At 44.4% G+C, this 23,329-nt stretch overlaps 1 protein-coding gene and 1 long non-coding RNA gene across 4 annotated transcripts in view; one reads left to right on the top strand and one right to left on the bottom strand.

The window, feature by feature from the left end:
• LOC142011183 (uncharacterized) overlaps positions 1 to 9,808 on the top strand; it is a 78,224-nt gene extending 68,416 nt beyond the window's left edge. The window contains exon 4 of the long non-coding RNA XR_012644986.1: positions 9,700 to 9,808. This is a non-coding gene — a long non-coding RNA (uncharacterized LOC142011183). The remainder of the gene's footprint in view (positions 1 to 9,699) is intronic.
• Positions 1 to 23,329, bottom strand: part of COL4A2 (collagen type IV alpha 2 chain) — a 259,647-nt gene that overhangs the window by 222,526 nt on the left and 13,792 nt on the right. The window lies entirely within an intron of this gene.

The raw sequence follows: 23,329 nt of genomic DNA, 5'->3' as shown, positions 1-23,329 counted from the left end.
TTCTGCAGGTAAATAGTTACAGAGTGGTGGCCGTGTTAGTCTGTATCTTCACAAAACAAAAAAAGTAGTCCTGTAGCACTTTCAAGACTAACAAAACAATTTATAAAGCGATGAGCTTTTGTGGAACACACCCACTTCTTCACATCTGAACATATCTGGAAAGATCTGGCTATTTTCAGATCTGAAGAAGTGGGTTTTCCCCATGAAAGTTCATCACCTAATAAATTATTTTGTTAGTTTTTAAAGTGTTTCATGACTGCTTTTTGCAGGTATTTAATCACTTCTGGTTGTAGCCCAGATATACAGAGGCATGAGGAAAGAAAATAAATAATTTATGAAACATCCAACACCAGAACATTAATCAAACAGTTAAGAACATTCCATTGCCTTGTCACTAGCTAAGAATTATGCAGAGACTGGACAAGTTCCCTTTGTCTGAGTCACAGCCAGATTCCATCATTTTTATTCACACACAGAAGCACTTCACCCTGTTTATAGTTTTCAGAACTTACCAGCATCCTCCTGATGGATACGCTCACACCCATTAGTTGTTATTGAAACAAAAATGTACTATGAGCTATTTCTTGTATTAAGCTAACTCAGTGGAGTTTTCCAGATTTATAACACAGTGGCCGTGTCTACACTAGCCAAAAACTTCAAAATGGCCATTCAAATGGCCATTTCCAAGTTTACTAATGAAGCGCTAAAATACATATTCAGCACCTCATTAGCATGCAGGTGGCCGCGGCACTTCGAAATTGACACAGCTCACTGCTGCGCGGCTCGTTCAGACAGGGCTCCTTTTCACAAGGACTCCGGCTACTTCGAAGTCCTCTTATTTCTATGAGCAGATGGGAATAAGGGGACTTCGAAGTAGGGGGTCCTTTCGAAAAGGAGCCCCGTCTGGACGAGCTGCGCGGTGGCGAGCCGTGTCAATTTCGAAGTGCCACGGCCACCCACATGCTAATGAGGCGCTGAATATGTATTTCAGTGCTTCATTAGTAAACTTCGAAATGGCCATTTCGAAGTTTTTGACTAGTGTAGACACGGCCAGTGAGGGCAGGACTACACTACAGGGGAAGGTTGAATTAAGGCGTGCAATTTTAGCTACATTAATTAAGTAGCTAAAGTAGATGTATCTTAATTTGGACTTCTGTGCCATCTCCACTAAGGGAGGTTCATGGGATCCTGTTCTCTTGTCAACTTCCCTTACTTTTGATGGGGGACAGGATTACCGCAGTAGATGGGGCGCCCTGTAAATTCAATTTAGTGCATCCCCACTAGGTGTGCTAAATCAAATCCCAAGAAATCAAGTGCAGCAGAGTCAATCTTCCCTGTAGCATAGATGTACCCTGAGGGAGAAAAGAAAATGCCCCTTGTTTTCTTAATCAGTGTTTCAGTGTCAGTGAATTACATTTTTCTGCAGGGATGACTCGTATGTGTGGGCAAAAGGGTGCTAGGAGGCCCACCAAGAGAGGCAGGGGGACATCCCATTTAGCAACTAAAATTTTGCATGGCCTTAAGAGGGGTGGTGCACATCCTGAGAGCTACGACAAATCACCTATGCTTTTCTGGGTTGTTTTTTCTGAATTCTTTCTCTGGTAGCATAACTCAACATAATCAGCATCCACCAAACCTGACTGTTCTAGTGCCTTAGTCACTGAATTCAGAGTTTAGTCTCAGCACTGACACAACAGAACGACAGACTGGAAGCTCAGCAAACAGGGCTGCCTGGTGAACTGGAAGCCCTGTCTGTCGACAGAAGGCCCCTCAGAGCATCCACACAGTTTTTTTTTTGCTGACAGAATCTGTCAACAAAGGCACTCTTCTGCATCTGGGATAGGCAGAAGGTTGTCTGCAGAAGTGCTGATTTTTGTTGACATGCTGTTGACAAAACACATTTTGTGTGTGGATGCTCCACCAGCTTTGTTGACAAAACCAGGGTTTTGTTGAGAAAACTCTCTAGTGTAACTATAGCCCACGAGCATGCAGAAACTATCAGGAACAGCAGACAATGCTGATTCCAGCAGGGTGGGGTAAATTAACATAGTCCAGAGACTGTGTACAATAATAGGCTCAGAAAAACAAAGAGGAGGAGGACGAAGCATAAAGAGAGTGAAAGACAGAATCCAGGAGTGATGTTGGCAGAATTGGACCCTCACAAATTTACAGCACACCAATAACTAGTCTCTAGACATTGAATTCAGGAATGTCACTGGGCATAAGAATGTAATCAGAAGTGGTGTTTGCTCTTGCTCATGTTCTCTTAGGTTACGTTTACACTACACAGTTATTTAAAAATAAGATATTTCAAAATATCTTATTTTGAAATAACACAGCTACACACAAAATGTATTTCAAAATGGCACCCAGCTATTTCTAAAGAGCATTTCTTTACACATAGCACTATTTCAAAATAATGCCAGTGGATACCATTATGGCTTATTTCAAAAAAATGCTATTCCATGTCTTAACAGCGCCTATTTCAAAATAGCTATAAAAATAGGTGTTATTTCTCCTGCAATGAGGTTTACCGATTTTGAAATAACACACCACCTATTTCAAAATAGTGTGTGCATAGCGTAGTCACTTACAAAATTATTTCAAATAACTCTGTAGTGTAGTCGTAGCCTTACAGTCTGGCCAGTTAAGTTTGAAAACTTACCTTTCTTTGTTTCATTAGAACATGTGAAGGTGATTCAACATGACTAAAGCTTGGAGAAATGGGTTCTTACATTGTTTTGCTCTTCCAATTCAGTGTAAATGAAACACTACTATGCAGTATTATCCAAAAAGAGGAGAGAGTAATCAACAAGATAAGCAGAAAAATATGCCCTTATTTCCCCAACGGTCATTGCTATAATTCTATTCAAACTTAGATTTTGATGATACAACTCCATGTATTAATTTAAGATTTTTGTTTTGATATAACACTGAAAATTCACCACCAATATTTTACTTCATTATTGATATTTGTATTCTAAAAATATTTATAGGAAGACAAGTTTTAATATTCTTCTTGGAAAATTAATTCTTCTATTTTATACATTCTTGTTATTTTTTTGGAGAGAATGAGAGCTTGGCATGGCATTTTCTATTCATCATCATAAAACAACCCTAATCTCTAACACTTGAATATGCATTTTACCTTAAGATATGCCTTTTCACCAAATTCAAAGCATGTCACTAAAACACGTAGTCTGGGGAAAACATAGGCAGCATTTTGCATGCCAGCTCATGCTGTGCTGCCATCTGCTCTCACAAACTAAAGAAAAGGTGTTTTTTGGATGGGAAGGGAGTTGTTAAAAGCTGAGCAGGGAACACACTTAGCTACTGAAGGACAAGGTGGCATTCGCTCTTGTCTTAGTCATTATCAAACCAGTGAACTAGTGCTTTCTTGGTCCACTTTTCAAGAAGTAAGAGTGTTCATCTGGCCAAATTCCAACTTTGACAATTATATTCTGCTTTCTTAAATTTCCCCAATAGTTTCAAAAGTAATAGCTGGTCTGTACTTCCTGTCTTAAAATGTCTTATTATGGTGTGAATACTTGTTGTTTTCACAAATATCCATGATAAATGAAAGATCTTTAGGAACCATTTTGAATCTGATTAACTTCCAAGGCTCAGGGAGGTTCAGTTTGCAATACCACTGCTTATATCTCTGTAAGAGGAGGCAAATTAAGGTCTGATTTTAGTTCCAAAGAAACGCCATTACTACAAGATAGGATGAATCTGTGTATTTTCCAGATTTCCTAGCCTCATCCAGTTTGTGAGATGCGCCATCTGGCTCTGGCACCACTGGTGGAAGTAGTGGGATACGACTGGATTGCTCAGCTGCACCCCAATGATGCGCAGACTTTCAGCTGTTTGAACAGGCTGCAGGCTGAGTTCTACTGGAGTGATTTAAGCTTGTCGGGTGAAAAACTGCCCCCACTGAAATCAATGTCAAAACTACCAGGATTTTGCCCACAACCTATATTCAGTTTAAATTTGTGAACTTTTGGGATCCTTCACTATTGAATGGGCTATGTAAGCGTACGACATTAGCAGCTGCAAATTTGATTTCTCTACAAATGTATGTAAAACTACTAGTAAAACTACTTTGTACTTAATCATTAACAATCAATATTCTAACTTATACAAATCTAAATATCAGGCATCACAGTTGTACAATAAAAGCCATAACTGTAAAAAGAAAAATATTTCAAGTGTACTGTATTTGAGGAACTTCAGAATATTCAAGTATTTCAAAAGAAACAAATGACTAGAAACATGGGAAAAAGTAGAACAGAATGTACGCCACTAACTAGCTTAATTTAATTGCCTTCCCAGCCAACCACATGGATACAGGGACACATGGTAAAGTTGTATCTTTGCTGTTGTCATACTTTCCTTCCTAAATACCAGCTACTATGGAAAAGGGAGCTCTATATAAAGGCAAAATAGATGTTCTATATATAAGACTTGACTATGAAATAATTATTTGCTGACTGAAATTTTACAGTTGCATGGTTTTAAACACAGTGTAGGTTATGCTACTATGCACTGTACTGAAGTATCGCAAAATAGTGGTATTATTTTGACATATGTATTTAATAGTCTGATGCTTTCACCTGAACATATTGGGCCACTTTCTCAGCTGGCATAAATAAACAGCTGCCGATTTACACCAGCTAAGGAAAAGGTCAAGGCTGTTGTGGGAACCACTGTGTACTGAGTTATAGAGTAAACTAAAATTTTGGTTAGAAAAAAAGTTATTTTAATGCAAAAAAAAAAAACAATCTGGTGTCTTAAATACGTATTTTTGTTGTCTACGAAATTCTTTAACTCACAAACAGCTACACTAAGTTATGTCAAACATGCAAGAAGTGGGGGAAGGCATACCAAAAAAACATCAACTCACTCTTTGACTGAGACGAAGCAGTGAAATGGAAAATGTTTTTTTTCCCCTAGCAAATGAAAAATTGCTTATATTTTAAAAATAAAATTCAAAAATATATCAGAATTGTCAGAAACTACTCCTCAGCTCAAACTACAACATTACTAATTTTACAAAGCAGTATTAACAGCCATTACCTGCATACGGTAGATTGATTTTGTATAAATGCAAGACGCAAATAACTTCAGTGACAAATGATAATATATTATAATACATGCTAGGTCCTTCTCATGATATATTTGTGGTCCTTATTTTGATTTCCTTTTTCTCAACATAAAAAACAATGTGATGGGGGAGAATACAACCATATTTTCATATTTGCAGTGACATGTATTAAGTGTAGTTTGAAATGTGGTTTTATTTTCATTTTCCCTATTTTGTTCCCTTTGTTGAAAGAAAAGAAAAAGGACAGGAGGAAAAGAGATGAAAAGTGGAAAAAGAAAAGAAATCTCTACCTGCCTCTGGGTAAACTTAAGTGCCCAACTCTAGACATCCAAGTTTTAAGGTGTTGGTCTAAACCTCTCTGCCTAAGGGAGGCAGACCCAGTCCCATTTAGTTTGTGAGATATGATAAGACTGTGTGTTGATTGGTAAGACTGCAGGCCATAAAGACTAGTGAGATTGTTCCTGTTATCTTTAAAGTATGAAGAGGAGACCCTGGAGGCAGTGGTGCTCCTTTGAGATGGTCTATACTGCAGTGCTTTGCTACCCAGTCTCTTTGTGATTCTGTACTGAACTAAAACGATCACATTTCTTTCTAGGGCAGTAAATGAAGTTTGATTTCAGACTGACTGGGTACCAGAAAGTTGATGTGAGGCTCTCTTTCAGTAAATAACACTTTTAGTCACCAAGATAGAGTTTTCCCAGAATACTTTCCTTTGAAAGGAGATTCTTGTCACAGGAGGTACAGTCCTACCCATTATTGCTGTCACAAATTTTCAGTAGCAGTCAGCTGGAGAGGGGAAAGGAGCCTACTACAGATGAGACAATCTCCCACCCTCAGCGCACCCCACCTCTTCGTGGGTTCAGTTCAGTGCCTCAGATGGAGTTCCACTGGCTGCAGCGGACAGGCAGAAGTGGGTGAAGCAGCCATAGGTCACTCTCCCATTGAGAGAAGGTACTAACAAGTACAGAGATGAAACAGTAAAGACCCTCTGCTAGAAAGAGTGGATTTTCCTCTTATTCTTTGCTTCCCTACTAGTGGCACAATCTTCTACTACAGGAGAGGAGGAAGATACTGTCACTGGTGGAAGGGGGAACAGACTGTCTTCTAGAGATGCAGAAGCCACAATCTACTAACTCATCACAGGCTTGACTCCCTCCTCACTCTGGCTATGCTAGAGAACTGCACCATTAAAACTTGCACTGGTGTGATCAAAACAAGTGACTGTGATTCTCTGAATCTCACGTCACAAATATGAAGACAAATGGTATGCTCATGTGAATGCAGATTTTTACTATTTCATTAAAGCAGCAAAGGCAAAAAGGCACTTTTAAAAGGCACATTATAGGTTCCAAACTTGGGGACCTGAGAGCTGCCTGAAGGCATTAGTGAGTTGCACCCACCATACCCTTGTGCTACATGGGAGCAGGGGCCAATCTAAACCCTGCCTACATAACAGGAGGCAACAATACTTTTATGTGGGTGCTGCAGACACACCGAATAAAAGTCACAAAAGTCAAAGTTTCAGTTCCTGAGACACCTGTGGTTTAGCAGCATGCCAATAATACATAGGACTAAGGAAGAAAAGTAACATGTTATTGTAGTCTATAAGCATGTATAATTGCTTTATAGGTTGTAAACTTATAGTCAAGCCTACTGATTCTCTAAGTATCTATTCTCTAAATCTTTCACTGTATTATTCTATTCTAGCAATAATGCAAGGACCTACAGGTTACAGGCCTGTAAGAGGTTAGCTTTAGCACACTTTTATAGGTAAGCAGGTGTGAGCACGTAGAAATTTCCAGCCTGCTTATCAAGGTTCGTCTAATCACAAAGGGATCAGTGTGCTGACAGAGAACATGACATTATCTTGTGTGATAGTTGAAGGTACCAAAAACACAATGGCCTTGTCAGACAGGATATCCTACTTTTCCACAAAGTAGAGGTTGGGGGCATCATGCAGTACTTCTTGGCATTCCAACCACAGGCGCCATTTTATGAATGTGTCCACGAGAACATGAGGTGACACTCATGCATATTCAAAGTGGTATCCTACTCTAATCCTTCAATGAATACATCCTCAAAATCTTAAGGTATGGAAGTCTAGTTCTGGTTTTGGGAGGTCTAGCTGAAGTGATGCAGGAAGGTCTATAAGACCTCATGGTAGATAAAAGTTAGTCAGTCACTCAGTCAGTCTACTTCCTTAAAGAGAGGATTTTCTTCCTCAAACTCTCCTTTATCTTTTCTGTCCACTAGTATTAGTACCACTTAATACCTTTTAGTTTCCTCTGCTATAATACTCTCTCACCATCAGCAGAGTGAGGCTGGGCCTTCAACTCCTCGAGACTATACCAGGAATATGTAATTGTACACTCAGGTTGCACTTGTTACCAACAAGGGAGGTGGGGAGAATTGAATTCATTTCCTTGTTCATCACCCAAGCCATATTACTGTGTATGATTTTAATATCAATTGCAATAAAAATTGTGCTGCAGTTGTATTGTTCACTGTGCAAATGTTAACTGCAGTAGGTCCTGAGACCTACCTCCAGATACAGAGCTCTTATAGCTCTTAATATCAGTTGTCCAGGGGGGAGGGCAACCCTGGAGAGTCTCAGGTCAAATTGGCAAGCTGACACTAAAAACAATATTCCAAATTAAATTCCTAACCCTTGGTCAACATTTGGCATCTTGCAGGACTTTCATGCTGGCATGGCATTTGGATGGAGGTCAGTATAAAAGCAGTCCAAATCACTAAAAAACAAACATCAGGCCAGCTTTAGGGTGAAAGAGAAGCAGATCACCAGGTGAGGCTTTGACATCACAGGTGCTTTTTCACCTGAAAAAATGTGCACAAGTATCAGTCCTACCTCTCCTGCCTAAATATGGAACAGCCACAATGATAAGATATAGGATCATAGACTTTTTTTTTAAATTTACTACCCCCATAAAGGAATAAATGAGTGGTAGTAATAGTGACAATGGACACGTTGTGAGATGGCAGAAAAATTTTAGAGGCAAAAACCAGAAAAATCTAAGTCATACTTGCAGAAAATGAAAATTGTTTCTCACTCTTACCCTTCATGTTCTGTTGACACTAAAATAAATGCCACACGTACACTAACTTCTTGTGAGATTCTTTTGTTCTTTATTGTTAAACAGAAGTACTGCAACAAAATATGCAAAATGAACACTGGCTTTAAACTTATGTCTTATCTCTGCTTGTTGTATGTGGAATTTTCCAAAGGAATCTGGCAGATGTTTTTAACTTGAGTTGGTCAAATGGATGACTGAACCCCAGCAGGAAAAATAAATAACAGTGTTGTGACAGCTGTCTTTTTCAGTGATGTGGAGATAAATGTCTGTAACAGCAGGAACATTCTGGTGTTCTCAATAAAATTTAAAATGGGGGAAAAAAAAAAGAACTCCCACAGGCTACAATAAGTGGTTGATAAAACTTAAGGATTTCCTAACATGCTTTTGACATATAACCAGTTCTGACCTGTTGGTCCACCAATACATTCATTGCAACACTTAAATTTTAGTTAATTTTACCAGTCTATCTTTCCACTTCTGCAAAAGAGTAAGATCTCTCCCCTGTATCCCAGAATATAGGAATGGAAGGGTGGGAGTCAGACCCCATTTCTCTGGACCTTTGGTCTAGAAGACTTTCATCTAGCAGACAAAAACATAACAAGGCCCAATTCTGTGAAGTCAACACAAAAATATTCAAACAGGAAACTTCACATTTTCAGTGATGAAGGTGATTACCACAGGGTGTGGGAAATTCTCCATCACATGCTTTAGCTCAACCAAAAATTACTGGAACAAATAAAGGAATTACCAGGTAAACCACTATCATATACATAATGCAAAGTGTTGGACCAGGTGATAATCATGGGCCAGCCTTAAAAATAAATAAATTATTAAACGTGGATCATGTGAAGAGGGTGCATAATCTACATGGGCTTGAAGCCAGATTTAGCCTCCTGCAATGTTGCCTCCAAAGCTGTAAAATACTCTGATAGAGCAGCTTTGCCAAGGAAAGAGAGAAGGGAGACTAAGTCAATAGTGAAACACTGGGACTCTGTGCATGTCTTACACTATACATGCAGCTTGGATGCTGTTTCTTCTAGACTGCAAGGGGACATCATCTTGATGGAAAAGACGAAGTCAAACTCTCTGAGGGGGAATCCTTGCAGAGATTTTCTCCAGTCAGTTTTCCCTTGGTGATTTTAGTTTTATCTGTAATCCGAATGTTGCCATCATCAGAATGCAATAGTATAGAGCCAACATCACACAGCCCATAGACTGCCTTCAGCCCAGCACAGAATACTTGAAAATTGCATCATTTCCACAAGTCCTCTTTAATTTTCATAATTTGACTTGTGACCTCTGCTTAGCTCAAATGTATTCTGATTTCCTGGAGGCATTCTTTTTATCATTGATCCAAGCCAGGTGTGTTATGAATCTCATCAAGAGCAGCACAGGTATCTTTGTCCTTGTCTTCAAACCAGTCCTGGTGTGTTTGGAAACCCAGTACTTCAACAGCAGTTTTACAGATTGTTTCCTTGATATTAATCCTATCCTCCTCAACAGAGACTGGCTGCATTTGGCTGAAGGATTTGGGGCCATGTACAGTGTACAAACTCCATGGGGCTCCTTACACAGCCATTTGGAAAGGTCAGTGGATGCTTCCAATAAGAGGTGAGCAAAGTGGGGCGCAGAGCTTTGAGTGGGTGAAATTTCATATGGGGGGTGCAGCACAAATGGTTGCTGGGTATCAAGCTCACCCATCTCATTAAAACTGTGGATACATGTTATTGTTTTTATGTATATACATTCACCTTTATATACTGATTAATAAAGTTTTTACATTCTATGTACTTCTTTTCTTATATGTGCCAAAAAGTTGGTTTTTCCTTTCATGGGACATAACAAAAATTTCCATTTGTTTGGATTAGACAGGTTGGTAGGGAGCCTCCTAATTCCAGGGACAAAAGGTGGGCCCAAAAGAAAAAAAGTTTTCTCACCTCTACACTAAGAGGTGGAACAAGGCAGCTGCTATGGAATTGTATGGACGAGCTACTACATGCCAATAAGAAAGACAATTAGACTTTGTGAGGTGGACATTAACATTCCTCTGTTCCCAAACCTTAGGCATTGAGAAATGACCAGCATGGCTACTAAGGCAAAGTTGGGATTGGGATTTGCCACCCTGTTATAAATTATGTTTGAAGCTTTAACCACACAAATATCAGAGTGTCTATTAAAGTCCCACAATAACTATTTCTTGGCCTCATTAGATATACAAAATAATCCAAAAAAGCTAACAACATTAGAGTAATGTAATAAAGTACCAAAACAAAAAGCAGTCAAGTAGCACTTTAAAGACTAGCAAAATGGTCTATTAGGTGAGCTTTCGTGGGACAGACCCACTTCTTCAGACCATATCCAGACCAGAACAGACTCAATATTTAAGACATAGAGAACCAAAAACAGGAAGCAAGGAGGACAAATCAGAAAAAGATAATCGAGGTGAGCAAATCAGAGAGTGGAGGGGTGGGGGGGAAGGTCGAGAATTAGATTGAGTTAAGTATGCAGACGAGCCCCTATAGTGACTCAGAAAGTTCCCATCACGATTTAAACCATGTGTTAATGTTCCGAATTTGAATATAAATGTCAATTCGTCCGCTTCTCTTTCTACAAAGGAGCGATAATTTCTTTTCAGTAACACACATACCTTGAGGTCATTGACAGAATGGCCCATTCCATTAAAATGTTGACCAACTGGTTTGTGGATCTGGAGTGTTTTAATGTCTGTTTTGTGCCCATTGACCCTTTGTCTAAGGGAGTTAGAAGTCTGTCCAATACACAAAGCATCTGGGCATTGTTGACACATGATGGCATGTATGATGTTAGTAGAGGAGCATGAGAAAGTGCCCATGATTCTGTGAGTAAACTGGTTAGGTCCAGCGATGGTATAACTACAAGAACTTTACCAAATATTCATAAACCTGAATTACCCACCAGAGCCGTGTCTACAGATGCACGCTACTTCGAAGTAGAGGCACTAACTTCGAAATAGCGCCCATCACGGCTACACGCGTCGGGTGCTATTTCGAAGTTAACTTCGACGTTAAGCGGCGAGACGTCGAACTCGCTAACCCCATGAGGGGATAGGAATAGCGCCCTACTTTGACGTTCAACGTCGAAGTAGGGACCGTGTAGTTGTTGCGCGTCCCGCAACGTCGAAATTGTGGGGTCCTCCATGGCGGCCATCAGCTGAGGGGTTGAGAGACGCTCTCTGCAGCCCCTGAGCTCAATGGTGGCCGCGTGGAGCGGCCCCTTAAAGGTCCCCTCCCCCTCCCTTCCTGTGCAGGAAGCTGAGGGAACATGCAGGCGGCAGCCCAGACACGCGGCCAGCCTGCACGTTCCTCAGCCAGCACAGAGAGCCACCCCTGCTGCGATGGCTGCCCGGCAGCCCCCCCAGCGCCCCCAGGGGACGCCCCCCAAGGGGAGCCAGGGCAGCCAGCCCAGCCAGGCAGGCAGCCAGGCTGGCAAGCGGCAGCGGGGCCCCTCCTGGACGGAGGCTGAGCTGCAGGACCTGCTGGGGCTCTCGAGCGCGGAGGAGGTGTTCCAGGTAATGGGGAGCAAGAGGCGGAATGCGGATGCGTTCGCTCGGCTGGCCGACGGCCTGGCAGCCCGGGGTCACCCTGCCCGCACTCCTGATCACGTCAGGAGTAAGGTCAAGGAGCTGCGGCAGGGTTACTCCCGGGCCCGGGATGCGGCCGGACGATCTGGGGCCGCACCCGTCACTTGCCCCTTTTACAGGGAGCTCAGGGACATCCTGGGCCCCCGGCACACCTCCTCCCCTCCGGCCACCCTTGATACTTTGGCCGACGAGCCCCAGCAGGCCGTTCAGCCGGAGTCCGCCCCAGAGGTAAGCCCCGCACCCCGGGGGCTCCCCCGGAGCCCACCCCCGGGACATCGCGGCAGGAGGAGGAGGAGGAGGAGGAGGAGGGGGACTCCTCCTCCGCAGAATCCGAGCTGCAGATCCTCCTCCTGCCATCCCGGAGCAACAGCCGGGCCTCCACCCCCTGGGGATCTCCGGACCGTGGGAGTGGACCGACAGGTATGTACCCCCCTCTGGTGTACACCCCTGGGCTTGAGGGGCGGGGGGTAATAGATATGTGTCCAGCGCCCCCCACATGCTCACATGGCCATGGCCCCAAGGACAGCAGGGCCATGTCCCTCACAGCAGTGCATCAGCCCCTGCCCCCCCCCACCCCGCACGACAGTGCCATGCCCCATCCCCGGGGCAGGGGGGAGCGGAACTTCGAGGGGCACCCGGGAGGAGGGGGTTGGACACCCCGCAGCAGCAGCAGCAGCAGCAGCAACAGCAGCAGCAGCAGCATATGATGGAGTGGGGGGAGTGCAAAAGGGAGACTCAGGCTACATATGAGCAACAAGAGCCGAATAGCTCCCAGGGGCAAAGGAGGATCCTGGGGCTACAGCTGGCAGGTGACACCTCTGCCCTGAACAAAGAGGAGGGAGGAGCCGAGCTGGCTTTGAATTGCGGGGGGAGGGCGGGGGCCACAGGTAGAGGCTAGGGGAAGGGAGAGCTGGAAGGCAGCCAGCCTGAGGAGGGGGAAAGCTGCATCCCAGAGGGGCACCCCTTGGGGTCTTCTCCCCACGACGGGTTGGAAGGACTGTCTCTTCCGACAGCTGGTGCTGTCACTCCTGGGAGAAACTGGGCATCTGTGGCCTAAGAAACCTCTCCTGTCAGACCCTGCGGAGTAAAGTGAGAGTCGCTCCCACCAGGGGACGGGGTGCAGTGCAGGGGGACCCCTGAACCCCATCCATCACAGCAGCATCTCCCAGGGACGGGGATGGGGAACCTGCAGCACAGGGCTGGGGGGACAAAGGCCACGGCTCGGGGCCCACACTAACGCCTGTCTCCATTCTTCTTCCCCCCCTCCTCTCCTGTGTCCCGCACCTGCACCATCAGAAGGACCGGAAGAGAGCGCCGGCGAGGCGTCAGTCATCCCGGAGAGCCCTCCGGGACCATCGCTCCAGGCAAGCCCCTCGGCCGAGGACCGACCGGCCCCACGGCGGGCTAGACGGCGGACCCCGCGCCACCACCAGCCGACGGCAACGGACCCCCAGCTGCTGGCCATCCACTGTCGGCAGCTGGAGGTCACGGAGCAGCACCTGCAGCTGCAGGAGCGGGCGCTGGCCTGGCGCCAAGAGGCATGGGGGGCCTACATGGAGACTTTCAACCGCCTGGTGGACTACGTGGCCCCCCATGCCGCGCCGGCCGCCACAGCACCCAACGTGCCTGCTCCACCCGCCGCACCACCAGCTGCTCCGCACGTCGCCGTCCCATCCGCCGTCGCCCCGCCACCCACCGCCGAGGGCCGGAGCGCCGAGGGACCCCTGGAGCCAGCTGAGACTCGCCAGGCATATCTTCCGGTCTGCCCCGCCCCCAGCCAGCCCTGGACAGGGCTGCGGCCGCGGCGGGGCTCCCGGCCGCCCACGCCCAGTGCCGGACTTTAGGGGCGAGGGGCCCGGGATGTGGCCCCCCCCCCTTGTATAGTTGGGACTTATTATTTTGTGCCCCCCGTTTGCCCCGTCCCCCCCATGTAAATAGTTCTCCCCTTTATCATTCCTGGTTTTCTTTTTATTACTGAACACACTTTTTTATTACTATTGTTTTATTTGTACATATTACTTTGGTTCCACACATGTTGCATATAGTTTGTTCTTGTTTTATATTTATAGTTAAAAAAAAAAGTTCTAAAAGAAAAAGCAGTTTAAGTTCAGCCACAAGTGCGTGCTGTCATTTGTCCAGGAAAAGTGGGAGGGGGATGCGGTTGGGTGCTCCATGGTGTGGGCGTTGGGGCAGGGAGTGTGGTGGAGGAAGGGGCGGGCAGTGGGGGGCCTGGCAGAGTTCACCCCGCGGCCTCATCATCGAAGTGAGCCCGCAGGGCCTCCTGGACCCGGGTCCCTTCGGGGTCCACCTGACGACTGGGGGCAGCGGGTGGCTGCACGTCGGCCCTGCCGGCCTCCACAGCCCAGCCCTGGAAAAAGGCCTCCCCCTTGCTCTCCACCAAATTGTGCAGGGCGCAGCAGGCACCCACAATCAGGGGGATGTTGTTGGGGCCTGCATCCAGGGGGGTCAGGAGACATCTCCAGCGTCCTTTCAGGCGGCCAAATGAGCGCTCCACCACCTGGCGCGCGTGGTTCAGGCACTGGTTGAAGCACTCCTGGCTAGCAGAGAGATGGCCCGTGTACGGGTGCATGAGCCAGGGCCGGAGGGGGTATGCCGCATCTGCAATGACGCAGAGGGGCATGGTGGTGTCCCCCAGAGGGATCTCCCGCTGGGGGATGTAGGTCCCTGCCTCCAGCCAGCGGCACAGGCCCGAGTTCCGGAAAACCCGGGCGTCGTGGGTGCTGCCAGGCCAGCCCACATAAATGTCCTGGAAACGGCCTCGGCTGTCCACCAAGGCCTGGAGGACAACAGAATGGTAGCCCTTGCGATTCATGTAGCGTCCTCCACTGTGATGCAGGGCGCAGATGGGGATGTGAGTCCCATCCAGAGCCCCGAAGCAATTGGGGAAGCCCAGGGTGGCAAAGGCCACGATGGCGGCATCTGGGTCCCCCAGCTGCACGAGCCTGTGCAGGAGCATGGCATTGATGGCACGCACCACCTGCAGGGAAAGCACATGGGACAGCACCAATGAGGGGTGAGCAGGGTGTGCGTGGCCCTCCCCTCCCCTGCCCTGCCCTGCCCTCCCCCACCCTCCTCTGCCCTGCCCTGGCCTCCCCTCCCCTCTCCTGCCTTCCTCTGCCCGGGCCCCCCTCCCCTGCCCTGCCTTCCCCCCGTGGGTTCTCTTACCTCCATGAGGACAGCCCCGACGGTGGCCTTGCTGACACCACACTGCTGCCCCACGGATCGGTAGCTGTCGGGAGTGGCCAGCTTCCAGACAGCGATGCCGACCCATTTCTCCACTGTGAGGGCACGCCGCATGGCGGTGTCCTGGTGCCTGAGTGCGGGGGTGAGCCACTGGCACAGCTCCATAAATGTCTGCCGGCTCACCCTGAAGTTCCTGAGCCAGCGGTTGTCGTCCCACTCCCCAAGCACCAGCCGCTCCCACCAGTCGGTGCTGGTGGGGTAGCTCCACAGCCGCCAGCGTGTGAGGCGGGGGTGGGGGCGGGGTGCTGCAGGGTTGGGGGTTGAGCCCTGCTGCCCTGGGGGCAGCTCCTCCTCCGGTATAGCAAGGAGGTGGTCAGCTGCCTCCCGCATGGCATGGAGCAGGGCAAGCCCTGCTCCTGCCGGGAGGGCTGGGTGGACTTCTGGCTGCTGCTGCTGCTGCTGCTGCTGCTGGGGGTCCATGCCTGCGTCGCCCGGGGTCTGTGTGCCTATGGCTCCTTAGACCGCGTGCTGTGCAGGCTGAGTGTGTCTGGGAGGGGCCCTTTAAGGGAGCGGCTAGCTGTTGCCCCGGAAGCGCTAGTCCGCCCTGTGACCCTGTCTGCAGCTGTGCCTGGCATCCCTATTTCATGTGTGCTACTTTGGTGTGTAGACGTTCCCTCGCTGCGCCTATTTCGATATTGTGCTGCGCAACGTCAAAGTTGAACATCGACGTTGCCAGCCCTGGAGGACGTGTAGACGTTATTCATCGAAATAGCCTATTTCGATGTAGGCTTCACGTGTAGACGTAGCCCAGGAGAAATAAAAAAACAAATCGACAGGGCCAGACGCATACCCAGAAACCAGCTACTCCATGATCAGCCCAAAAAAGCCAAGAACAGAACACCACTGGTCATCACCTACAGCCCCCAACTCAGACCACTGCAACGAATTATTAAAGACCTACAACCTATCCTTAATCAGGATGCTACACTCCAGAAGGCCCTGGGTGACATGTCTGTTCTCTCCTACAGACAACCTCCCAACCTCATGAGGATCCTTACTAACAGCCACAGTCTATACCCCAGGAACACCAGTCCCGGAACCTTTCCCTGCAACAAAGCCTGCTGCCAGCTTCGTCCACATATCTTCTCTGGAAATACCATCACTGGACCTAACCAGGTTACTCACAAAATCACGGGCACTTTCTCATGCTCCTCTACTGACATGCTAGTTAATGCTAGTTAAACCACTCCACACCAAACTACCATTCTTTTTACTTTTTTCCTAAGGAGTTAATTGAAATTTATTTTAAAGCATAGACTCACTGACCACAAGTTTCTATTTTCAGCCTAATACATATAAAAGGACAAGAGAGCAAAAGGTAGAAACTAAAGACAAATTTCGAGACAGAAGTCAGGAAGCATCTTTTTCACATGAGAATAAATTTTGGAACGCTCTGTCAGGTAAGGTTAATGAGGATAACATTCTGAGGGCCAAGGAACATAAAATCAGATGGCATCATGGGTTGGTGACAAAAAGGAAGTAAGTATCGGAGGGGTAGCCGTGTTAGTCTGGATCTGTAACAGCAACTTCATCTGATGAAGTGAGTCTGTGCTCACGAAAGCTCATGCTCAAAACTTTTCTGTTAGTCTATAAGGTGCCACAGGACCCTTCATTGCTGTTAAAAAAGGACGTAGCAATTTTGAAGTATCTGGAAGGCAGTTTTTTTGTTCATAGTGCTGGTGCACATTCACCCATGTCTTGGTGCATATAACAAAATTATTCCAGAGATGGGATGGAAACCATTGGAGGCAATATTGCTTGTCACTGCGTGGCATTTTGATTAGAAAACAAGAATTACACAAAAATCAAAATGGAACACATTAAATGGATTAAATGCTGGATACATGACTGTTCTAAAAGAAGAAATTGTAAACAAGGACATAACATCAAGAGGATGTGTTTCTAGGGGGATTCGTGCACAGATCCATTCTTGGTCCCAAATGACTGATAAAATTCACAGATGACACAAAGAACAGGGGGAATGCTAAGAAGACAAGTGACTGATATAGAGTGATCTGGATCATTTGATAAGCTGGGTGCAAGCAATCAATAAGACAAAATATAAAAGTATATGTCTAGGAACAAAGAACTGCAGCAAGCATGCCTATTGTCACCCTTCTTGTTTCCTGTTCTTGATCACAATGAACTGGATTATGAACAAGACAACACATGGCCATCAACGGAGCATTCAGTGGACACTTTTAAAACAGCTAGAAGACATCGATTTTGCTGATGATGTCACCCCCCACCCTTCACACCAACATGAAAGCATGGACAAAGTTTACAACACTATGCAAAACTGCCTCTGTGAATGGACTGAACATTAACAAGGGAAAGACCAAGACAATGAGGGTCAACCAGTCCAACAACACCGCCACCACACTGGGAGGGTATGACGTGGTAGATGTGGGGCAGCTTTAACCACACAAATATCAGAGTGTCTATTAAAGATAAGAGCCTATTCCACCACTCCTGTGAGCCTGCATCAAGAACTTTGGCCATGGGTATGCTAGCCATCCCTTTCGGAAACAGCATGTAAATTATGGCCACTGGAAAATACAAATGAGGAGCGGATATGAATAGTAAGCTGTGTAGCCATGGTTCCTTCAAAAGGGTGCCCCAATTTTGAAAGCACCCTACTTCCCAATTTGGAACCACGGCTACACAGATACCTTTCGTTCAAAATCAGCGCTTTCAATGGACTGGGTGCCTGCCATTATGCGAATGAGGTGCTGATATGAATATACAGCACCTCATTTGCATTTTTGAGCAGGCTTAATTTACATGACCCTTCCGAAAATAAGGGGTAATATAGCCAGGGCCATTGTGGTTGGTGTATGTAATTTGATTGCTTCAGCAATTTTACTCTCACCCTCTTCTTTCTTTTTATTTATAAACCTTTAGATTTTAGGCACAACGTGCTCTTTTGGTAATATATATCTAAGGTACACATTGACCTGGGAACGTGGCTAGTCCCTTGGGACTAGAAGATCCTACTCAGATTTGGTGAGATTGGTTTTCATAACACTTCTCATCTGTGTAAAGAGGGATACTGGTTGTGGCACAAGGGAAGCTGGAGTGTCTGAGGGAATTACTTGTGTGACTTCTTGCTGGCGAATGTGGCAACAAAAGTGCTATGTCTGACTGGTCTGGTGCCTTATAGTGGAGTACTCCCAGTCTTGTGTTGTAACCAGCCCTGTTTTAAGCAATTTATCCTGATTTGGTTCTCTCAGTTGTTCCTGGAAAACTTCCAACATTACAGATGGTGAGGGGGAAAAATGCCTAGTATGATTCTTGCATGTACAGCCAGAGAAGTATTCACTGTGGAGATTATATTACTTTGGCTCCAGACTTGGTGCGAGTGCTACTGGCATACTGTATCCAGTTCTGGTAACCACAATTCAAGAAGGATTTTGATGGGTCAAAGAAGAGCCATGAGAACGATTAAAGGATTGGAAAACATGACTTACAGTGGTAAAGCAAATGGAGGGAGTTCCATAAGCCTAATAAAGAAAAAGTTAAGGGGTAACTTGATCACTGGATCTGTGAGTACCTGCATGTGAAACAGAAATCTGACAAAGGATTCTTCAGCTTAGGTGGCAAAGGTATAAATTAGATCCCAAGCTGTAAACCGAAGCTAGACTAGAAATAAGGCAGCTGAGATAATTAACCACTGGAACAATCTGCTCAGGGTTGTGATGGATTCTTTATCCAGATAAATCAAGACAATATTCTTGTAAAAGATACGATCTAAAACAAAACAGGAATTAATAAAGGGAAGTCTTACAGCATGTGTTATAGAGAAGGAGTAGAAGGGCAGGATGGCCACCCACTGACTGGGCCAGGAATGAGGTTGCAGTTGCTCCTTGGGGTCAGGTGAGTCCTTCCAGGGTTTCCCAAGGTTCCAGGATCAGACAGGAGTCCCGGGGGTCCGATCCAGCCTGCCACTCTCAGCAGGTCCTCAGCCCCCCAAGCTGGGAGCTCTGAGCTGATCTCTCATTCCTCTGGAGGCTGGCCCTGAATGAGGCCTCAGGCTGTGGTTTTATAGTCCTGATCCCACCTCCTGACTTCCAGTCAGGTGACTGGGCAGAGCCAGGCTCAATCCAAAAAGGCTCCCAGCATTGGGCAGCCATGCTGCCTCACCACAGGAGGTCACAAAAGATTATCATAATGGTCTCTTCTGGTTTTACAATGTATAAAACTGTAAGTGGTCCCCAGGGTTGCTGGTTGTCTCTGAATCCAGTTACAAATATGGTTCCAATTTATAACACAAACAATATCTAAACAGTGATTCATAACACAGCATTGGTGAGATCACCTCTGAATTATGAAGTCTGGAGATGATACTTCGAAAAGAATATTGAAAAACTGGAGATTGTTCAGGTGAGACCTTCAAAAATGATTTCAGCTCTGGAAAATAAGCCTTTCATTGTAAAACTAAAAGGAGCATATTCTGGTTTAAGTTTATGGAGAAGAAAGATAATTTCAACTTGATTACTGTCTGCAAATTGCTCAACAGGGAGAATACACTCCATAGGAGAAGGCTCTTCAATCCACTAGACAAAGCTAGATAAATTCTCATAGCTGGAAGGTGGAATCAATGAATGGTAAATTTTTAACAATAAAGGTAATAAACCATTGTAACAATGTACCAAGGGATGTTACAAATTCTCTGTTGCTTTGAAGTTTTAAATCTAAACTGGGTAAGCGTCAGCTCAGCTTCAGTTCTGGCCTCTGTGCGAGAATCGTCAGATGAAATACATGGCCCTCTCGTTATGCAATAAGTCAAACTAGATTATCATAATGCTCCCTGCTGGCATTAAAAATCTATGAACCTACAAATAACTCAGCTAAATAAAACTTTACTCATCTACTAGTAAATTCCTTCATTCCACCTTTCACAAATTCTGACCTCGACCTGAATTTGATCTAATTCCAAACTTCCTCAGTCCAAGCTCCAGCTCCCTGGAAGTCTCTTCCAAGCTTTTGTCACTCACTGCAACATTTCAAGTCTGACTTTGAAATATTTCTTTTCCGCCTCTTAAAACTATCTTTTCTAGTCTATCTGTTGTTTCCTCTTTCTATAAATATTTCTTATGAACTGAGGCCACCATCAGTTTTTTCCATCCATCATTGCTATTAAAGACCTTTGTTTATTCTTCCATCTGTAACCTTGACCAAGCACTTAGTATTAATATTGTTTCAAAAAATTAAAATCTAATGCAACATTACAGCCCTAAAATATTCTAAAAGAGCTGGGAGATTTAAAACTGAAAACACTCAAGGGATTATGATTGTAAATCTAATCTCAGGCATCTAATTACTATTATAAAGTAATGTATACAGGAAAAGTTGGGGGCATATTGTGCCTCAGTGATATAAGATCATTCTACCACAAATAGGAAAATTCCATTACTGATGGGAAAAATAAAACAGAACTATGTTTTTCAAGTTTCTCACAGTTTGAGGATGCAAATAAAGTTGTGAAAGGAATCTAAAGATTTTTAATGTCTATAACTACAACCAGATTACCACAAAAGTCTTCTTTCAAGTGTTTAACTTTCAGAAAAAAAACCTGAGCCTAGTTATAATAAAAAGACTAAACAATTTCTCAGCTCAAATACACAAAAGTGTAGAATGATTATGTATCTGTCCAAAAGCAGAACTCATGTATACATCTGATAAACGCTTTGTCACTTGAAGATGATTTTAATGAGGTTGTACACTGGTTTCACTTCCCTGAAAACAGAACAGTAACCTTTATCAATAAAATCTACTTTATCGGCATATACTAGATATGTTCTGATAAGCTGTTACCTTATATATTAGACTAAGTCCACACAATATGGGATACCAAGAACTATAGCAGAGAAACCTTTAGGATCTTGTGCAATGCCAGCTCAAATTCATGGAAGACTCTCCATGGATTTCAATTGGGTTTGAATTGAATACTTAACAGTCAAATTTAAAAATCAGTTTAAAGCTTTAGGTTATATGGTGCGAGCAATTTTAAAGCAGAATTTCCTGTTTAAATCAATGTGTCATTTGCTTAAAGTCCGATAGTGTGGTGGGGGTATAAGTTAATAATTACCATGTCCTGTAGTTAAACAAGTAGAGTGTGTGTTCTGTGGCACCAAAATAATTAACTTTTTAACAATTAGGCAACTATCATGTAAAAAGATACCAGCCTCTTATGTTGTCTTTGCATTTAAAAAACACCCATTGTTTACACTATTTATAGTGCCCCAAGACAGAATTTGATAAGATTTATTCTACCCCGTTAAAGAAAAAAAAAGACATAGGTTAGATTAGCAATGATTAAGATGTCTTCTCTTTATAAAACACAATTGTTACCCACCCCCTACACCGGATAAAATAAGTAATCCATTGGTATACTACTCATTTTCAAAGAGAAACTGACTGCAACAAACTACTTCTGTAATCAGAGAGAGAATGACTGATGTTAATCACTCTATATATAGTATCTGATCATTTTATATATTTAGAAGAATCAAGATGCAGCTGATCTTACTCTCCAGACTTTCTCAAAATGCTAATGCACAAAATATTGAGACTGAACTCAATCCCGACAAGATAAACAGCTCCCATAGAAGTTTCTCCTCTTTATGTGAAGATTGAATCAGTGAAGGAAAAGGAAAAAAAATCTGTATTTTAATTTTAAAATACCTTTTCTCTTTTATAGGAAAAGACTCCTCTTTATTTAATACTAAGCAATGTCAACAGCAGAGGGAGGCAGCAGTCAGAAAAGGCAGGAGAATAGATGTGATGATGATTTGAGGAGAAATCGGGGGGAAGAGAGAATAAGAACTTGGTGGTCAAAGGGACTTAAAGGAAATAAGCCCAGACCTCAAGAGCAATGGAGTGAGAACTGACCTGCTATTTCAATGAAGAGGAAGAGGTCTCTTCCAAGAGACAATTGAGATGTTTCTGGGTGGATAGTAGGTTTTGAGGTGAGAGTTCAGGGGTTCTTCAAGAAGCTTCAAAGAGCACCCAAACTCCTGGATATTTATCTGAACCAGCCAGAATATGTCCCATTTTGCAGTCATTTAATCCCTCTAAGAATTTACTTTTGCACTGTTGTGCAAGTGCAGAGTGTGCACTTATTCCATATTTTGCAATGTAGATGTTGGATTTATTAGGATTAAATTTTCCCTATGTTGAGTTACTGTGACAAGTTGTTATCTATTGTTGTAACATCATTATGCACTACACATCTACGGAGCAAATAATGAAAGATCTGGAGTATTTTAATCTCTCTTGATACATTCAGAAAGGAAGTAAACTTCAAGACAGCCTGAAACATGTATCCATTTTGCAGTTGCACAAAGCTGTAAATGTATTCTGAGCCTACTCAATAAACACATAAAACATGAAGGGGGAGATTGATCATCTCAGTTTTAACACTGCACAACAGATTCCCAGTACTCAGTCCATCGCAGCAAATGCTAACAGCACTATTATGGACTGTCTCTCCTTGTGTCCAAATGAAATTCATGTGTAACTGATAAGCTCCGGATTGAAGTGAAATACAAGAATGATGAATATGGCTGTGATCTGGAAAAAAGAAATATTTAGCAGAACTAGCAACAGTCATAACATCAACTTAGCTCAAGAGGGTCCAATTCCAATCACCCAAACAAGTCTGCAAGCTCAGCATACTAGGTGACAATTAGATCCTTAAATAGGAACAGCTGGCAAAAATGCTTTGCTCCATCTCTGACTGATGCTGACTTAGCCACAGTGATCCATGAAGCTGTGACTTTCAAGCTCAGCTATCGAAAGGCATTGTTCCCATGGAAGAACAGACCAGCTATTGTGACAGCCTACTTATTAAGTAGGTTAGGGTGATATTGGTTGAACCGCTCTAATCCAGAGCCCTGGGAACCTGACCGCCACTGAACAAGAGAATTTGCCAGACCATAGGAAGTCAGTATTATCTATCAGCATTACCAACATTTCCACTGCTTACCAAGGTCTTAGAAGACATTTAGGGATAAATTAGAGCTAAATAACAGCATAGAACAATGAGAGCCAGGACTGGTGGCTGAAAACAAACTTCATGGGGCCACAGGATACTTGGCCACATCCATGATAAGTAGTCATCTGGCTCACTAAAATCATTCTGGATTATGGATGTTGCTGGAAGAAAGAGTTCTGGATTAGAGAGGTTCAACCTGTACTAACATGGTCACTGTAGAGACAAAGGTTGATTCCTCACGAAAACAACTT

The sequence above is a fragment of the Carettochelys insculpta genome, chromosome 1 (genome assembly GCF_033958435.1).
Source record: "Carettochelys insculpta isolate YL-2023 chromosome 1, ASM3395843v1, whole genome shotgun sequence".
NCBI classification, from domain to species: domain Eukaryota; kingdom Metazoa; phylum Chordata; order Testudines; family Carettochelyidae; genus Carettochelys; species Carettochelys insculpta.
Note: the sequence above shows the minus strand (reverse complement) of the source record. Positions and strands in the feature narration are given on the sequence as shown.